This window comes from Podarcis bocagei (assembly GCF_964188305.1).
Source record: "Podarcis bocagei genome assembly, chromosome: Z".
NCBI lineage: Eukaryota > Metazoa > Chordata > Lepidosauria > Squamata > Lacertidae > Podarcis > Podarcis bocagei.
In genome coordinates this window covers 23,598,346-23,617,430 of record NC_138140.1, presented here as the reverse complement: position 1 = coordinate 23,617,430, position 19,085 = coordinate 23,598,346, and the positions used below count along the sequence as shown (strand labels likewise).

Here is a 19,085-nt window from a genome sequence, read left to right as displayed (position 1 = left end):
GGATGCGCTGTGCTGCCCTTGGGGTTCCCAGAAACTCTCAGGAGTTTCTTCTGCATATGCAAGGCCTCGCAGAGCTATTTCAGTTGGGTACACATGCTCTCCTTCCTCTTACCTTTTGAAATAATTTCAGCACATTTTTTCTTTCTCTCCACAGTTGCGTCTGCAGACCTCTCTCCTCCCAAGGTTCACTCTCCTGGCGCCCGTCTTTGGGCAGGCAAAGAGAAGAGTGGAAGGATTTTCAGCAACTGACGTAAGAAGGCTGAAGATGACTGTAAAATAAAGGCAAGCAGGTTAGCGCAAAAATGCCCGTGCTCTGCTTACATATCAAGCTAAATTAAATTAGTGGCATCTACATAAGTGCCTCCTACTGTTTTTATTCCTACATACAAATACCGGATCTGTCAACTCAAGTGCAGTTATCATGGAAGCAGCACCAGGGGGGCTGGGGAAGAGGAGAAAAGCCAAAGTAATTTGTAAAATTAAAAAATCCATTAAATAGCAAAAGGATTCCAGAATGTTATCTTGGTTTCATTCAGGAGGGAAGGTGATCTACCCACAGCATCTGGTGGTCAGAAGCAGCACTGGCTCTGACTGTGGAGGCAGAATATAGCCACCATGGCTAGCAGCCATTGATGTCCAACCCTCTTTTAAAGTCTTCACTGCCTCCTGTGAGTATGAGTTCCACAGTTTAACTATGCACTGCAAGAAGGGTCCATGGAAGAATTCTGTAAGAGTTTGAACTCCTCTGTCATTCCTTGGGGTGGAATGTATCTTGACTGGGCCAGTAACTTTTGCCCATTATTCTGTTGACTCACAGTTTTATGCCTGTTCAGTGCTGAAGTCATCTATTTTCTTATTGAAAGTTGTTTCACAGCAAGTGCTGTTCAACAGTGGAATGGACGCTTTCAGAAGGTGACGGGCTCTCCTTCCTTGGAGGTTTTTTAAACAGAGGTTGGCTGTCCATCTGTCAGGGATGTTTTAGCTGTGATTCCTGCATTGGAGGGGGGTGGATTACATGACACCGGGGGTCCCAATTCTACAGTTCGGTGATTTCATTTTGCTCCTGGTCCACCTTCTTCTTATCTCTCCCTCTTTTGTCATTATATTTGGAGATGCAGATTATGGCAAAGTCTGAAGAAACGTGTCACTGACAGGAGCAGCAGAAACAAATATTTACGAAGCTCACTGGGTGATCCTGGGCTGATCACTGTCCCTTAGTCTTCACCTTCCTCACAGAGTTGTTATGAAGATAAAAAGGGAAGGGCTAAGCCATGTACACCACCTTGAGCTCCTCAGTGAAAAGGTGAGATATAAATATAATAAATATTCAAAATGAGCTAAAATTTCAAAGTGAATTTTCACAATGAAATTCAAATATAATTATTTATTCAAGTATTCAAGTACAATGAAATTCAAATATAACCTCAGGGCCACATGTGGCCTGCAATGCCTTTTTTGTGGCCCCCAGCAACATCTGACACACACCCACACAACCTGCAGTCATCATGCTGCCTTCCCAAAGCTGGGTAAGCAAAGTGCTCAGTTGTGGGAAGGAGGCGTGAGGAATCTGACAGTGCCCTAGAGTTCTCCAACTTACTTCCCAAAGCTTAATTAGCTTTTTTTTTTTTTTGCTTGTTGTAAAGGACAAAATGTTACCCGCCCAATACATGTTCCTAAACTGACCCGACACATTTCCCCAAGTGGTGGACAAGCCACATTCACACCATACATTTGATACCACCGTACATCTATGGTACCACTTTAAACAATCATGGCTTTCCCCAGAGAATTCTGGGACCTATCATTTGTTACAGGTGCTGAGAGTTACTAGGAGACCCACTGTTCCTGTCCCAGAGCTACAGACTCCAGTGTGATTTAACAGTCAATGCTTCTCTCAAGGAACTCTGGGAATAGATTTCCCTTGATCTGGAAACTATACCTCTGTTGAAGCAGCCTAGATTACTGCAATCTAATTTTTGTAGATGTTTCCACAACACAATTAAGGTCTCTTATTTGCTCCTATAATTTGGAATGGATACTATTTTTGATTGCAGTTATGTATATTTTTTAAAATAAAACAAAAAAATCCTCACCAAAGCTTCAATGTTCAAAGACTCCAAACCAAAATTTCCTACCTTTCTGACATCTCTTGCTAATGGTTTGCTCCTTTTGTTTTTGTAGGGCACTGCAAACATACATAATCAGGCTCTCTGTGCAGGACCCTGTGATATCCCTGTTGAATTATGCAGAACTGGAGACTCATAAATAATGGTTCACTGCAGCACAAACAGTGGCGATCTGTAACGTGCCTACATAAGTTCTCTGAAAGAGCTCTTGAAATTCTCCGCAAAGCCTGGAGCTTCAAGCAGCTGCTTGGCATAAGCAAAAGCCAAACCTGAATGAAGACAGCCCTGGTTGATTTGCTCAAGACCACTCAGAAAAGTAATGGGCAGAGCTGGGAAAAGAGCCCAAGATGCTTTGAGAACAACAGATAAGGTGCTGTGCAGATGCACCCTGGCATATTGCTGGTTTCCTTTAAGCAGAAGTGTTATTATTAGCAACATCATCACTTTCTACTCTTGCTGCAATAAATGGTGTGTATTTGGTTTTGCATCTACCCTGTGGACAATGCTTGATGGTATCTTTAGAACAGCTTCCCCCAACTTTTTTTAGTTTAGAGAAAAGGCAAATAAAAGGTGACAATGACAAAAGCTGAAAAACTGATGCATATGATGGAGAATGAGGATAGAGAAGGGTATCTTTCTCCCTGCCCCCCCCCCCTTTTTGTAACACTATAACTCATGGTCATCCAATGAATATGACTTTTGGAAGATTCAGGACAGAGAAAAGCAAGTACTTCTTAACACATCACATAGTTAAACTATGGAAGTCACTCTCATAAGGCCACCAACCTAGATGGTGTAAAAAAAAGGATTAAACAAGTTCATGGAAGGTAAGGCTCCATCAGTGGCTAGTAATCAGGGTGGCTATGTTCTGCCTCCATGGTTGGCGGCAGAAACGCTTCTGAACTCCACTTACTAAAAACTACAAGGGGGAGTGTGCTCTTGTTCTCGGATCCCGCTTGCAGGTTTCCTCTTGATGTATCTGGTTAGCTACTGTGAGAATAGGATGCCGGACTAATGGGTCATTGGCCTAATCCAGCAGGCTCTTCTTGTGTGAGTTGTTGGGGGTTTTTTTGGTAAAGTTTATTATTATTATTTCATGTTATAAAGCCACTTCTGACATCAGGAGGAGGTGGAATTGCGGGCTCACACCCCCAACGTGCACGCAGGGGCTGGTTTCCAGTCCCGCGTGATCGGGGGAATCCTCCTAAGCCAATACCGCTCTTACCTGTAACCAATAAAGTTGTGGCCAATTTTAGCCCATTAACCTTAAATAATTGCGTCCTGTGTCTTTATTCCAACCAGTGGGTGGCGGGAACTCACCATGCAATGTATATGAAACAGAGAACAATTATAACAAATGAAAATTAAAAGATGGAAAACAGGCATTTAGAATGAGTAGCTGCATATGAGTTACAGTAACGAAGCCCAAATAAGGACTATCATTATCCAATTATTAAGTATAATTCCAGGTTTGCCAGTCTTCTTATGTTCTTAACCTGATTGCCCTGCAAATGCATTGGACTACAACTTGCATCAGGCCCAGCCAGCATGGAGAGGAAGGCAGACTTCACTAGCAAAGAATCCCTCCTTGCCAACGGTTGCCATGTTGTGCTGCCAGCCAAGTCCAAATGCTGCTGAGTGTTATCAGAAGCCTCTGGACCTCATGGTGGAGCAAGAACAGGTTCCTCATGTTCCAAAGGGATTTTCTGGAAGTAGCTCAGGGAAGGTCAACCTTTTGCCAGGTAAGGACGAGTGCTTCTGATAAAAGAAGGAAGCAAGGACCCAGCTCAACCTTGAGCTGAGCAACCAACTCACTAGCAATGCCCACACGTTCAGTTCCCCCCTTTGTAAGATCATAGAGCTGTAGAGTTGGATGGGGCCCAAAATAGAAGGAGAAGCTCAGCTCTTGTCCAATTCACCAATTCATAGTCCTCTTCCTAATTGCCTGGGGCAGATTCTTTAGTCTCTGTGGGTGATCAGGACAGTGTCTGTTTAGGAGCCTGAGTTAGACAAGCAGATGGGCAGCCATTCTGTGTTTACACAGCACCAGAGCTGAAAAAATAGGTGCCCCAGCACATTTTAGATACATTAGTTTTACTTTACTGGTGCACAAAAATGGCTCAATTTTTTTTCTAAACCGGGGGCAAAATTAGCCTCCTAAGCAAAAACTAGAAAGAGCTGTTGTCATGAAGGAGGAAGACCTCCAGAAGATAGAGACAACTCAAAAACATCCTGAGGTTTAAGCATTCTGTGTCAGCTCAACACACAAGGGAAATAACCCTTTAATCCTGTGCACTGTGTTTCGTTTACTGCAGTGTTATCCTGCATGAAGACATTATGAAGGATATCCCTAGAGAAATTTAAGGCACAAAAAACATCCTGAGTTTGAACTTAATTCTACCATTCCAAAAAGGCTGTAAGCAATGGCAGATGACCTTTAACATCACTCACTTGTCAAGAGTCGCTCTGCCTCATAATGCCACGCCAAATTATATATTGCTCCCTTCTCACTCTTGCAGGCTTTGCTTTTGGTTGGAACTTTAAAATATTTATTTTCATTCATCAGGAGTGCCTGCCATTGCTGTTATTGACAATGAATCCCCCCCTTTTTTTAAAAAAAGTCCCCTCAAGTCGGGGATTAGATCTTTTAAAAAGATAACAGAAAGAATTTAGCAAGTCACTAAATTTATTTCCAGAAGGGGCTCAACCTGTCTTATACTTCTGCATGCTAATGTGAAAACCTAACCGCAGTTAAAAATCGTGAGCTGTACACTGAGTTGAAGAGAGAAAGTGAACCTTTCAGGTTTGCAGGGAATGGGAACTTGATTCAAGTGAGATTTGCATTTTGATCCTAAATGGGATTGCAAATATGCTTAGTAAAAATAAATTAAAATACACTGTAATTATCCTATGACAAGTGCTTGATTGCGCTTATTCCATCATCTAAGCATGATTTTTGCTAACCTTCTTGTAATTGTTGATGCCGGTGCAAAACCCTGAATGATTACTCCCCAGCCTTTTCTCTTTTTGTAGGGCTCTTATGCTCATAGTTCAAGATTAAAAGGTCCTAATATTTAAATGTGTTGAGCACCTGGGGGCTGGGGCTGAGCACCCTCAGCTCCCTGCCACCCCAAATGCTGTCATCATTGAGAAAAGAAGGGCATTCAACGTCTCAGAGCAGCAACACCACCTAAATGCAAATTAAGGACAGGTGGAAAATTTATCCCCTTTGAATGGAAGATGATATCAAGCCATATTTCCTAGTGCCAAAACCCCTCACCTGTAGCTGAGGATTCAAAAAGGCACGGGTTAGCAATAAGCCAAGAGCAAAGGAGATGACAGATGAAACAAACAGAGAGGAGATTGCAGCTAAAATGTCATAGGGCCATGACTACCAGTGGCATAACAAATTAATATTTGCTGGGATTGAGGCCAAACCCTATGCTAAGGGCAATTAATATAGAATTACAGGACAACAAAAGAAATTTAAAACAGGTCTACCATCTACCAAGACCATGTGCAGACCTTGAAGCCTCCACCTGCCCTATTTCTGCATCCTGCCAAAAACCAGAGAAGAGGATGCAGTTCGAAAGCTCATCAAAGTGCAAGTAGATAAATAGGTGGGAAGGTAAATGGCGTTTCTGTGTGCTGCTCTGGTTTCACCAAAAGTGGCTTAGTTATGCTGGCCACATGACCCGGAAAAACTGTCTGCAGACAAACAGACTCCCTCAGCCAGTAAAGTGAGATGAGCGCCACAACCCCAGAGTCCTTTGCAACTGGACTTAACTGTCAGGGGTCCTTTACCTGTACCTTTTAATTTCAATATGAGTAGGAAAATGAGAGTACCCCTAAACATTTTTTAAAGGAAAAAAGCACTATCCAAACCTAAAGAGGTTTTCCCACATCCCTCAATACCCTCCTGGATTCTAGGGGAAGGTCTAGATGTTATATTCACTATGCAGATCGGAATGCCTGAGGTGAGCTTCCCACTCTCCGGATTTGATTAGAATTCACCCTCTCAATTCTGCCCATCAGCTAGCAAAGATGAGTTCAGCAATATGAACTGGCAGCAACTCAGCTCTTTAGCCATTATTTATTTATTTATTTATTTATTTATTATTTATTTATTTATACCCCGCCCATCTGGCTGGGTTTCCCCAGCCACTCTGAGCGGCTCCCAACAGAACATCAATAGCAATAATAAAAAAGCAACAACATCAAACATTAAAAACTACCCTAAACTTAAAGCATATGAAGATGGTTGACTAATTTGTGTGTTTAAAGAAGAGTCTCCACGAGGGACCTCTAAGGAGGTGTTAAAACGTAAGGGATGTGGGACCATATGAGGCTCCTTAGAGGTCCCAATTTAACAGCATCAGTGTGCAGAGTGGTTTACAGAGAATGAGTTCAGGGTGAGTTACGCTGACAATTAAAACAACAAATTCAACTACAAATCAGTGACACGTAAATGCAACAACAATGAATAATCTTAAAACACAATGTGACACTCATTACGAATTAAGATATGAGGCTAAGAACTACCAAAAGCTGGAATAAACAAACAGGTTTAAAGTAGAAGCCAGCATGAGTACAAAGTGACAGGGCAGATCTCAGTGGATTTTGTTTCGTTTTTTGCATACTATTGAGTATACTTGTTACCCAAATTCTAAGAAAATCCAAGTCAGTAGCGATACCTACTAAGCATGAGGTAATTTCTTTATATTGAATAAAATGTACCCCTAGACTCAGGGGAAGAGCAGGAATAATCCACAACCACATTCTTCAGTTTTCATTGCTGCCATTCAGGAAATTTTTTTTACACCAAGGACAGCGCGCAATTTTTGTGACACTAAACTGAAAGTTAAAATTAAATGCCCCCAAATATGAAAAAGAGCAGACGATTTCTTCACAAACTGCCTAAAAACAACAACGCCTCCCCCCTGTAAAAATAACACCCTTCCACTGTCCAAAAATGCAAGTAGATATATAATGGCTATTCACTGCATCACCATGTTGCACACCAACATCAAATTGTGTATGTTTTTGCACATTTATAATCAAGTTTTATTGATGATGATTCCATAAATTTTATCTAGTTGTTCACTGCAGCTATTTGTTTCCAAGGTAACAAATGCACTTCGCTCAAGAGACACAGTAAATCATGATTGTTCTAAATTTGGGGGTCCTTGGCCCTTTGCACTGTGGAATAAATGTATCTCTCACTGCACAAAATGATGCCAACATCACTTAAGACTGCAGCAATTAGCTTCAGTTTTGTTCAGATTTTTATAATTAAAAACACACATAGACATGAAGCTGTGTCATTGGAAAACAAATGCTGCAAAAACCACAGTTCCTGGATTTCTGGTGCCTTCATGAATGTTTTCATTCGTTCCCCCAAATAAATGGCTGGTCAGCCATTGCATTTGTTAGGAGGCCCACTGGGTGCCAAAACCAATCATTTCAAGTCCAACCCTCCAAAATTGTTAGCTAGTAAGTTTGGCGCTGTGGGTTAAACCACAGAGCCTAGGACTTGCCGATCAGAAGGTCGGCGGTTCGAATCCTCGCGACGGGGTGAGCTCCCGTTGCTCGGTCCCTGCTCCTGCCAACCTAGCAGTTTGAAATCACATCAAAGTGCAAGTAGATAAATAGGTACCGATCCGGTGGGAAGGTAAACCGTGCGCTGCTCTGGTTCGCCAGAAGCGGCTTAGTCATGCTGGCCACATGACCTGCAAGCTGTACGCCAGCTCCCTCGGCCAATAAAGCGAGATGAGCGTCGCAACCCCAGAGTTGGTCACGACTGGACCTAATGGTCAGGGGTCCCTTTACCTTTATCCTTTTCAGCAGGCAGGAGCTGAAAGGATACTAGTTCACAAAAATGTATGTATAATAAATATGTTAAGTCTGTAAAGCACCACAAAACTCCTTGCTGTTCTTGCTCTAATTAAAAGTGCTGATTTTGTCCCATAAAGCCTTAAATGCCCCAGGGACTGCCTCTCCCCATATGAACTAACCCAAACCCTGAGATCATCATCTGAGGCACTTTTTTGTGTGCCTCCTACATGAGAGGTCCAAAGAGTGACAACATAAGAACGGGCCTTTTCTGTGGTGGCTCCCTGCTTGTGGAATGCTCTCCCCAGGGAGGCTTACCTGGCACCAACCTTCCTTTCTAACCAGGATTTTAACCTTTGCTTTTAACTATCTATGGCCTTTTAGAGTAGGTGGGATGTTTTAATGTATTTTTTTCCCTTCTAGTTTTAATATGCTTATGTTTTCTCTTTTCGTAAGCCATTTCGTAAGTCATGGTAAAAAAGTGACTAATTGCCATGAGTTTCCACGGCAAAAAGTGACTAATAATAATAATAATGGCACTAGGGTGAGGAGGAAGAGCGTAAGGTCATATTCAAAATCCAGGTGCAAGGCATACGTGCTGAGTTTGCATTAAGGATATGAACTTTGGTTTCTGGGATTAGAATTTCTGTATCCTTTCAGATGCTCAGATGATGCCATGCCTTGTTTTCCAGCCAGACCCCAGGAAGAGTCAGGTTCAGGCCCCCACACAGACTCCTCAGATGCAAAGCTGTGCAAGTGCCCTGCCAAAATTGCAATGTGACATCAAAGCTACAAATGATAAACACCCATATGTTTTAGGCATATGGTCTTAATCATTAATGATATACCCTAACCTTGATCTCCTAGGTAACTTGGATTTTAAAGTGCAAGGTTACAGGAAGAGGGGGGGCAGTGCTCCAGCTTTGGGTAAGAGAAGCAATTAAAAGAGAAGAAATGTAGCAACTGTATACACCGATAGTAATCAGAGATGACAGTCAACATTTCCGAAGGCTTCCTGGCCTGCAATTTCAGATATTAAACTGCTAATCCTATGAGAAAATAATTACTTATGAACAGGCTTGCTTTTTTGGTGTGTGTTTTTTTTTATGTAGCAATAAACTTTTTAGCCCATGGAGGCGGAGCATGGACTTGGCATTCAAGAGTGGATGTACAAGGTCTTTCGCCCACTATATGAATACAGCTCTGTGACTTCTCTTTCACACATGCAAACACCTGAAGGGCTGCACCATGGAAGACGGAAAAAAGTTGATCCTTACTGTTCCAAAGCCTAGGACCCAGAGCAATGGATCCACATCGCAAGAAAAGAGATCACAACTCAACCTTACGGACAACCTTTTGACGGTAAGAGCTGTATGACAGTGGAACAGGCTACTCCCCTTCCTTGGAGGGTTTTAAACAGAGGTTGCCAGGGACTCTTTAGTTGTGATCCCTCCATTGTAGGAGGCTGAGCGAAATGGCCCTTGGGGTCCCTTCCAACTCTACAGTTGTATGATTCTATATGTACTGGATCAGTCCATTGGTGTTGCCTCTCCCTTCATGCCCCAAGTGAACTTGTCACCATATATGCAGCGTGTATGGCTTTATCCACATTTATGCTTATATTTCACCTGAGCAAAAGAAATTGGTCTTAAGTTGCAAAATTGATTTGTGGATTGGGGCAAGGTATGTGGCAGGTAGGTGGATGGGTGCTGTTACAGCAACGTTTCAATAAAAAGTAGAGGTAACAAGTAAAGCCTTGCAACTAAATTGCTGGTGCACGGAGTGCTTCTGCATGTATTCCCCCTGTTAATTAGGGTAGTTTGGGGGGGTGGCATATTTGGGTTCAGTCCCTGTTCTATTTGATTTCTTCATTGGTTTTCAGCTGTGCCCCCAGAGATAGTTAAAAATCGCTTCTCGGTGTGAACTAGGAAGTGGCAGCCCATGCTGTTTGTGCGCAAGCTCTGCATCAAAACTGCAAAGCAAAACCAAATCCATCCAGTGCACTTTTTTACTGTACAATATGCTTCATTCTAACAGTTTGGAAAATGGGACGCGGGTGGCGCTGTGGGTAAAAGCCTCAGCGCCTAGGGCTTGCCAATCGAAAGGTCGGCGGTTCGAATCCCTGCAGTGGGGTGCGCTCCCGTTGCTCAGTCCCAGCACCTGCCAACCTAGCAGTTTGAAAGCACCCCTGGGTGCAAGTAGATAAATAGGGACCGCTTACTGGTGGGAAGGTAAACGGCGTTTCCATGTGCTGTGCTGGCTCACCAGATGCAGCTTGTCACGCTGGCCACGTGACCCGGAAGTGTCTCCAGACAGTGCTGGCCCCCGGCCTCTTAAAGTGAAATGGGCGCACAACCCTAGAGTCTGTCAAGACTGGCCCGTACGGGCAGGGGTACCTTTACCTTTTTTAACAGTTTGGAAAAGGTAAAACAACAAATGACACTAGGGGGTTGTTGTGCCATCTCCTGAGCCACCCTGAACAAGTAAGAGCCAGGCTGGCTCACTCTGACCACAGTGCCACTGGTTGTAGGGTACTCTCCTGTTTAGTGGGGAGAAGACTGATTGCTGTAGACTGCAGCTGCAACTATGTCTACAAAAGTTGAACCATTCCAACACCACTGCAGTTACTGTTACATAAAGCAGCAAAAACCTAGGCTTATCCTTCATGGCTGAAATCATTCTTTGATGGGGAATTTTGTGACCTACAAAAGAAGCAGCAGGGGCAGGGGCAGGGGCAGGGGCAGGTCTTAATTGAACTTCTTTTTGGCTGAAGCTGCAGAAACCAGAAGCGCGTAATGCCATCTGCTGGTTGCAATGCTTTTCTTCTAGAAGAAGAAGAAAAAGAAGCTGGTACTCACCATGAAGTTGGCACAGTACATGCCACACTTTTAACCAGTGCTTTTCTTTTAGAGATAAAAAAGGTCTTATCGAGTTATATGGGAAGTCACAGAAAAATATGAATGGTAACGTATGATGTTCTTAAGATGTATTATGTGAAAACCTAATAAAAATTTGATTTAAAAAAATAAATAGAAAAAAGGTCCTGATACTGCGTACCCATGGTAAACCTGATACAGGGTACCCTGATACTGAGTACCCCCAGGAAAAAAGCACTGGCTGGTTGATATGCACGCAGACTTACAGCTGTCACCTGCTGGAGAGGTTTTTGTATCTCCATGGAACATCTCCTTGGCCACATCCTGGAACTACATATTTTATTTCATTAAATTTATACACCGATTGTAAAAACAACAGCAACCAACAACAACCCCCAAAGCAGTTTACATAAAAAGTTAAAATAAAATTATCTGTAGGAGAAACTAATAACAATTTAAGGCTTACAAAAAGTTTGTTTAAACAAACAATAGACTAACAGAAGATTAAATCTCGCACCAACGTTGTGAACAACTTTTTAATTTGAGGATTCAGTATTTCACTGGCACAGCCAAATCGTGAGAGGAGGTGAACTGTTTCAACTTTAGGGGTTTGCCGTATGTTATCAGTCAGTAGGTGCTACTGCAATTGTTTGTTGACTTGACTTGATTTATGGGCGGGGTGTGGGGTGTGGAACAGCCTGCAACTGGAAATAAGTTTTCTGTTAGGTTCGTTGGCAAAGGAAGTGTAGGTGTAAACAATGCATGAATTCAAAAACTTGTGCCAGGTTTTATGGCTTAATTTCTAAATAAGAGATATGGAGTCAATCTTGTCTGAAAATTGTGCTTGGACCCACTTACATGGAAGCTCTTTCCCAGTTCACAGATGTGCAGAGAATAATTAATTTTTCTCTCTCTTTTCAGGGAGAGGAGAAGAAAACGGCCCTCTGCACAACAGTAACAGGACACATTACTATGTAAGTGCTGTACAAGCCCTATTGTGATGATAACAGGTTAAAAATTGCAGCAATGTTAGGTTTAGACTTTGTCTCATCTTACCATTGGTGAAGGGTCCTATTTTTGAATGTTCCTCACCAGACATTAAACTCCCCCACATTTAGTGAAGCAGCACACCAAGAACAGAATATACACTACAACTCTCTCTTCTGTGTGCTAGTTTGCTACAAGCAATGTGTTTAGGGGTTACAGATGGGGTGCAGAATTAAAAAAAAATTTAAAAGCACATAGTAGAAAATTATGCCATTTCATTCTGCACAATTATTTTACTTATTTAAAAAGCTTATACCTTGGCCTGTCCTAAAACAGTCTTAACACCAGCTCTTATTCTGGTGCCAAGATTGATCCGGAATCTAATCTACTGCATTTAATCACTTATTTTCTGCTGCCTGGTCTAGTTTTTATTTTATTTTCCTGCTGCAGACATTATTCCCCAAATAATTAACAGAGACAATATTCCCAAAGTCAATACCCACTTTTTTATAATTTGCAAATGCACACAAGAAAACGAAGCTTTCTGCTTTGATTAGGGGTGCAGGTGCACATATATTAAATGTTTTGCAACAAGTAATTTGCAATGCTCAACTAGTGCGATGAAGTCAAGCACCTCACCCAGTACTCGGCTGTTATGCCCATTGATTTGAAAATGTCTCCCTAATGCACTTATGCAGTTCATAAATGCAAGGACGCTTCTTTAACCCCTGTAGCTATTGATCAGGTTCCTTAAGCTTGCAGTCTGATCATGCGTGTGAATAACCCTTATGGTGAACAGCAAGAAAGAGGAAAAATTAGAAGCAAAACAAATAATAAAAAGATAACCAAGCAATAAGCTTTTTGTAAATCATGGTTATTTTTTTAAAAGGCCATATTCCTTATTTTTAATTCATCAAACTTTTTGAGAGTTCTGAATATCTGATGCTTGAAATCATTCCCTGCAGTAGGAAATTTGGGTGGCTGGTTATCCAGCCATTTAGAAACACTTTGGGCCACCCAGAAAAGGGGAGTTGTTTCTACATACTCAGGGGGGTTTATATATGTACAGTGGGACGGAAGTGCATAAATTGCAATATCATCCCATCAAAATTGGCCTGACAAGGGCCCATGAATCCCCAGGGCTTACAGAAGGTTGAGGGAACAGTGGGAGGGGGTACACCTCCAACTTACTGACCAAATCTGGTCTGCAAAGCTGTTTTCCGCAAGCCATGGTCACCTGTCGGGTGTGGAACAAGTACAGGAATGGCTGGATTTGCTGGGGAACACAGCTGTGCAACCAGAAAGCAGGCTTGAAGTCCCTTCCTGTCAGCTGATAAGTGATACTACAGGGCTGCTGATCAGTGACACTCTTATCAATGCATCATAGATCTCTTTGGAAGCTGTGTGAGGTGCTTTGAAGTCCTGACAATCACCACCTGATATCATTGTAATGTTAGGGGATTGATAGGAGGATATGAAAAATCCCTCCCCCAATTATTCACCTATTCTACCACCCATCCTTACCATTTTCAATGTTATTGTACCAGGAGGAGGAGGAGGAGAAGGAAGAGAAGGAGAAGGAGAAGGAAGAGTAAGAAGAAGAAGAAGAGGAGGAGGAGGAGGAGGAGGAGGAAGAAGAAGAAGAAAATGAAGAGGAAAGGGAGGAAGAAGAGAAAGGAAGTTGTTATGGTGGTGATACTTTAAGAAGCAACAAGTAAACATAACTTCAGGTCTTAGATGAATCTGAACACACACAGGAACACAATTATGGCAATCCTCTTTTCCTTTAGGATTACATTTCCCCCTTACCCAGCTTCTGCCTTGTGCAAAGAGAAATAATGCAAAAACATAACATGATGGCACTTGTGGCTCCTTGTGAATGAATCCCGTGGAATATAATTACTTTGAACTAGTTCTCAGGCAGTAGGCCATCATGGTATCAGGGCTAGTGTGCCAGTACAATCTGCTACGGTTTATTGTCCATAAGGGTGGGGTGCGGGAAAGACTCTCCCTTGGTGCATTTTAAGCACTCAGAAATCTTTAGACCAAGGCAGCAGTAGTCTTCTAGGCTGCTGTTTGAATTTTCTGACCAAGATCAAAAAGAAACACAGATAGGTCTTTGAAGTGTCAGGAAATGATTGCTTCTAATCATGGTTCTGTCACCAAGCTTTTTCTTGTAATGATCCTTGACTATGATCCCTAACCTTTGGAGCCAAGCCCTCCCATCTATAAAACATGACCCAATAATTCGAAACCAGCCACAGTTAAATGTTTACAATGATTACTGCAGGAGGGAGCTCCCTCCCCCCTTTAAGGCCACTGCTTAACATTTCCTGTTCTATTTATTTAGTCTGAATCCTATCTCTCAAGTTGGAACTCAAGTTGGTGTACTTGAAGTTCCCAGGTGACATACCACCCAGAATGAGGCCCACTTAACTTCAGCAAGGTGGCTGCAACATGCCCACTTGGAGGGACCATTAGAAAGTCTTGGAATCCCAGGACAGAAGTGGGGTTGCAGGTGAAAGCAGCACTTCCACAACCACATAATCAGCATTCCTCTTCTTCCAAGGCAGTGGTAGCCAATGTGGTGCTCTCCATATGTTGTAGATTGCAACTTCCAACAGCCCCAGGGATGGTGAGACTGCAATCCACACCATAATAGTTACCCCTGCTCTAAGGAGATTAATTTGGGTATTGTAAGATTGTCAAGGGCTACTAATCATGATGGCAGTATGCTACATCCAGGATGGACACTATGTCTATGAATACAGCAGTGGGAGAGGGCTTGTGCTGTGTTCATGCCATTCTCCTGGGCTTTCCAGAGGTGTATGGTTGACCACTGTGGGAAACAGGAAATGCCAGGCTAGATATCATTCATTACATTTACTAAGGGCTGTGTCCCTGCTCGCTCTACTCATGAACCCCCTGGCCAGTCGCTCCATATTAACCACCTAGAGCTTTCTGCTTCCCCACAACATGCAACTATTAAGCTTGCTTTTCACCTCCCCAACCCCATTTTGGAAGTCACTTCCCTTTTCTGCTCTGCAGTCCTACTTTGCACCCATTTTTACCTTCATCCCCATGTCCATGCCTCCTCCTTTTGTGCAACCCACCCCTGTGCACAGACCACCCTCCTGGTGACCTCCTTCGTGTTCCTCCTGCTATGAGCTGCAACTACTTAAGCAAACTTTTCACTTCTGCCAAAGTATGTAGCCACCACCCCTTCCTATCCTGCAGTTCCTCCTTTCAATCCCATGCTCCCTACTCCCTCCTTTTTTTTTTAATTAAAAATTTTCTTGTTTTACAGAAGTATGTGTAATGTCTCTCGTATTTTTTCCATGTAACATTTTTACAAATCTGTTTCATTTGTTGAGGCATTAGGGGGAGAAGAAAAAAAAGAAAAAAGAAAGGGGGTGGAGAGAGGGAAGATGGATGGGGTGAGGTCGGGTGGCGGTGTTTCTATTATGTTTAATGTATGTAGAGTTTGGTGTCAGCGTTGCTTGTGCTGTTCACTTGTGTTCCTTTGGCAGTGAGAGAGGTTGGGGTTGGCCTAGGGTGTGGTTCTTTGTTTGTGATTGGCTGTGGTGATCCTTGTTTTCGTGTGTGAGTGGGGTGGGTGGGTGTTTTCGATCAGGTTAGCCATATTGATTTGTATGCTGTTGGTGGATTATTGTCATTGTCATTGTCTACTTTTTCAAAACTCCATGCCTCCTCCTCTCTCCTATTATGCAACACCCCTTTGCACACACACCCGGGAGGATATATGTTATATTATATATGTTGTTGTATCTTTGAAATGAACAGAATGTTAAGAGCTAGACTGCCAGTTACCTTGTTCAGTTAAGAGAAGGTTGAGTTCAGCTGATGTGTGCCGTGCATATATGGGTGTTTGCTTTCAAATAAAATACCTGTGCTAAATTACTGCATTGGATTTGGTACTTCATGCTGAAGACAACCCTTGATTCCAGGAGTAAAACACACTATGTGAAGGATCTCTCCCACAATTTTAAACCCCCCTCTCAGCGTCCCTCCCTTAGGCCATAGCCACTGATGTTGTGCAACCTGCCTTGTCTTTTGTTACTTTCACCCCACTCCACCCCAAATTTGTGAGGATACAGGACTATGATGAGCCCTGCAAATCCTCTGATGGGGATTATGTAATGACACAATTACTTTATATCCTTGACTAAAATGAGACCACTCTTGCTTTACTCTGTATCAAATGCCTGCTTAGGGGAGAAGATCTTACATCACTTATGTGGGTCATTTAATAAAGCATTAGCACATCACCTTTGCCCTGTGGCTTATAAATCTACTCAGCATCCCTTCAGGTGTCACTGGGGACCTTGCTGCCTCGGAGGCGAAAGGAATTTCACCTCCACATCATGGGTGGGAACTGACAGGCATCTCATCACAATGGGCACAGAATGATGCTTTATGTTAACTTATTATAATTATATATTAGATGCCTTTCTAGCATTGAAGACATAGTACAATGATAAATCAAAACAAAACCCTAACTCAACAACCAAAAGATGAACAGCAGCAATCAGAACCAACAAAACCAGCTGCCTGAATCAAATGCCAATGGTTGGTGGGCCCTGTAGGAAATGCTTGGGAACCATTATGCTGACAAATGTAGCTGACACTTTCCTAACAAAATGCAGCCACTTGTGTTATGTTGCAAGAACGTAGCATTACACTAGGAGACAAGGGACAGAGGATCAGGTGGGTGGGCAGGGGAGGCAGCAATAGTTATTAGAAAAGCAGAGAAGTTAAGAAGACGAGAAAATAAGATCCCTGCGCTTTGCACAGAAAGTCCTTGCTGGTTCAGGAAGCAGGTCCATCTAGCCCAGTGGCCTGTGGCTAAGAACAGACAACCAGCTGTTTCTCAGAAGCTTACAAGCAGGGCTTGGTGGCAACAGCTCTCATCAACCACTAGGACTGATAAATATATTACTAGTTATTAATTTATATTTTGCCTTCTATATGTGACCTCCCACCCATTGCTTTGTTTACCATGATGCCTGGTGAAGGAATCTGGACAACTTGAAATCATGCAAATAATCAATGTGGCATTTAGGTGGGCCAAATAAAGAGGTTGCCTTTAATAACCTTTAATTATTATTATTTATTTATTTTTAATTGTGGGCTGACTTTGCCTTTCATTTACCACACATTTCTCAGGGTTTAGTCATAGATCATTTATACGCCACATTTCCCACAGATACATTTGTTCTCAAAGCAGCTTACAGGAAACTATTGGTCAAATAGTGCAGTAGACATAATACATTTTTAAAAAATAGTATCACTATAACACTAACAATTCAAAGTTAACAATTCATACAAATGACATTAAAAGGAAACTGGGAGCATTAAAAAAAGATTTCCTGAAAGGTCTGTTGGCAATACTCCAAAGAGACCCTGAAACTGATGGAATGAATACCTAGCAACCCCCTTGCCACTTTTATACATAAACTCAGAAAGCTGGAACTACTGTATGCAGCCTTCTTGCAAAGGCTCCTAGGTAAGAAAGTAAGCGGCTATGCCTTGAGGGCAAGCACAGTGCTTCTCCCCCATCTCCCCCTACCCACCAGAAGATGTCCCTTCAGGCTCAGGAGACAAATGACCCACTCTCTGGCTCCCAGAACCACTGTGTGGCTGGGATGTGTTTCTTGCTTTCCTGAATGGCTCAATTGCTCTACCCATACCAGCTGCTGGAAATTTCAGGAGAGGACAGCGTTCTTGTGCTAGAATCCTGAAACTGAACGTGGTTCAGCAGCTAGCAGGCAGTCAATGTCAGTATTTTAACATTGGTGTAATATGCATAAAGCTGGGTGTCCCACTAATCACCATAGCATATATGTGCCCTGTTTACATAGAAAGCAAGGGGGACACAGGCTCAGGTAGGAAGGTGGCTTATACTGTGTCGTACCAGCTCAGTTTTGCCTAAACTAACTGGTAGCAGCTCTCCAAGGTTTCAGACAGGGAACATTTCTAGCCCTACCTAGAGATGCCAGGGATTGGCCTGGGAATCTTCTATGTGCAAAGCAGATGCTCTACCACTGAGCTATAGGTTCTAAGGCATGGGAAAGGAAGGGTCCAGCTTCCCTCACCTGCACACCCCTTTTGATATACCCTTGTTTCCAAAGGATTTCTATAATAAATGGACTGGCTCAGCCACTCATTCACAGGGCCTTCACAATGTTCCCAGTCACTGTCTGTATAATTGCTCCCCCCTTTCTCAGGGGTTCTGCAATATTAATGTCTCAAGTGGCAAGAAAACAGAGATAATAATCCTGGTTTGGCCTTCCTTCTGTGGGGCGGGGAGTGGCGTTGGGACTGTGCATGTCTTTCTGTAATTGGGACTTCTCCCATTTATCTGTGTGAGAGAATGCAGAAGCTAATGCAGGGCTTTGGTAAGATGAAAGGGGAAACTTAATTAAAACAAGTTTTGAAGTCCATCAAGATGATTTTTTTTATCTTGTTCAGATTAGCAGCCATCTGAAATTACACTCTGAATATAAATGGGGTGCCTAACACTGGACTAGATGTTTGGCTTTGCACACGAAGCCCTTACTTTAAATGTCAAAACTCACACCAACTTCCTCTATTTTGACGGTGTTAAAAAGTCTTAAATGATTGTGATGGTTTTAATGCAATGCTTAAAATTATGCATATCAGATGAAAATAAACATCAATTTAAGTGTCATGTTGATTCCTTGTAAAGTCAATTAGTTGCAGGACAAAACTTTCAACATGGGAAATAGGTACAGCCAGCATGGTGCAGTACTGTAGTTCCATATACCTACCCCCATTGCCCCCTACCCTAATATATATACATCTCTTGGCATACATCTCTAAATAAACAATTAAGTCTGAATTTCAGCCATTTAAAAGGCAACGGCCACATGAAAGCCCTTAAATATGCTGGGGCACCTGCTCTCCACAGGCTGGACCCACCATTGTTGCTGCCTTGTAAGCTTGAGGGTTGTGGGGGGGGACGACAGTGGGAAGCAACGAGAATGCATGGGAGTGTGGGAGAATGGGGGGGGGGGAGAGGGCTTCCAAGGCAGGGGAGAAGATGGAGAAAGGAGAGACATGTCTGTAGCTACACCTGAACCATCCAGTCAAGGTATTCTTAGAAGGCTTTACCAGTAATAGTGTCTCTTTATCTCCACACACACACCCCGGCAAGAAATCTGGAGACAGTACAGTGGATGCTCAAGTTGTGAATGTGATCCGTGTGGGGAGCACATTCACA

The 19,085-nt window shown here is 42.7% G+C and overlaps 1 protein-coding gene across 2 annotated transcripts in view; it reads right to left on the bottom strand.

Annotated features, from left to right (window-relative positions):
* Positions 1–19,085, bottom strand: part of NEXMIF (neurite extension and migration factor) — a 231,815-nt gene that overhangs the window by 65,885 nt on the left and 146,845 nt on the right. The window contains exon 4 of one of the 2 annotated variants that reach the window (XM_081178672.1): positions 113–269. The exons of the other annotated variant lie outside the window; for it this stretch is intronic. The gene's annotated coding sequence lies outside the window, so the exon portion shown is untranslated. The remainder of the gene's footprint in view (positions 1–112; positions 270–19,085) is intronic. 2 annotated transcript variants of the gene reach the window in all.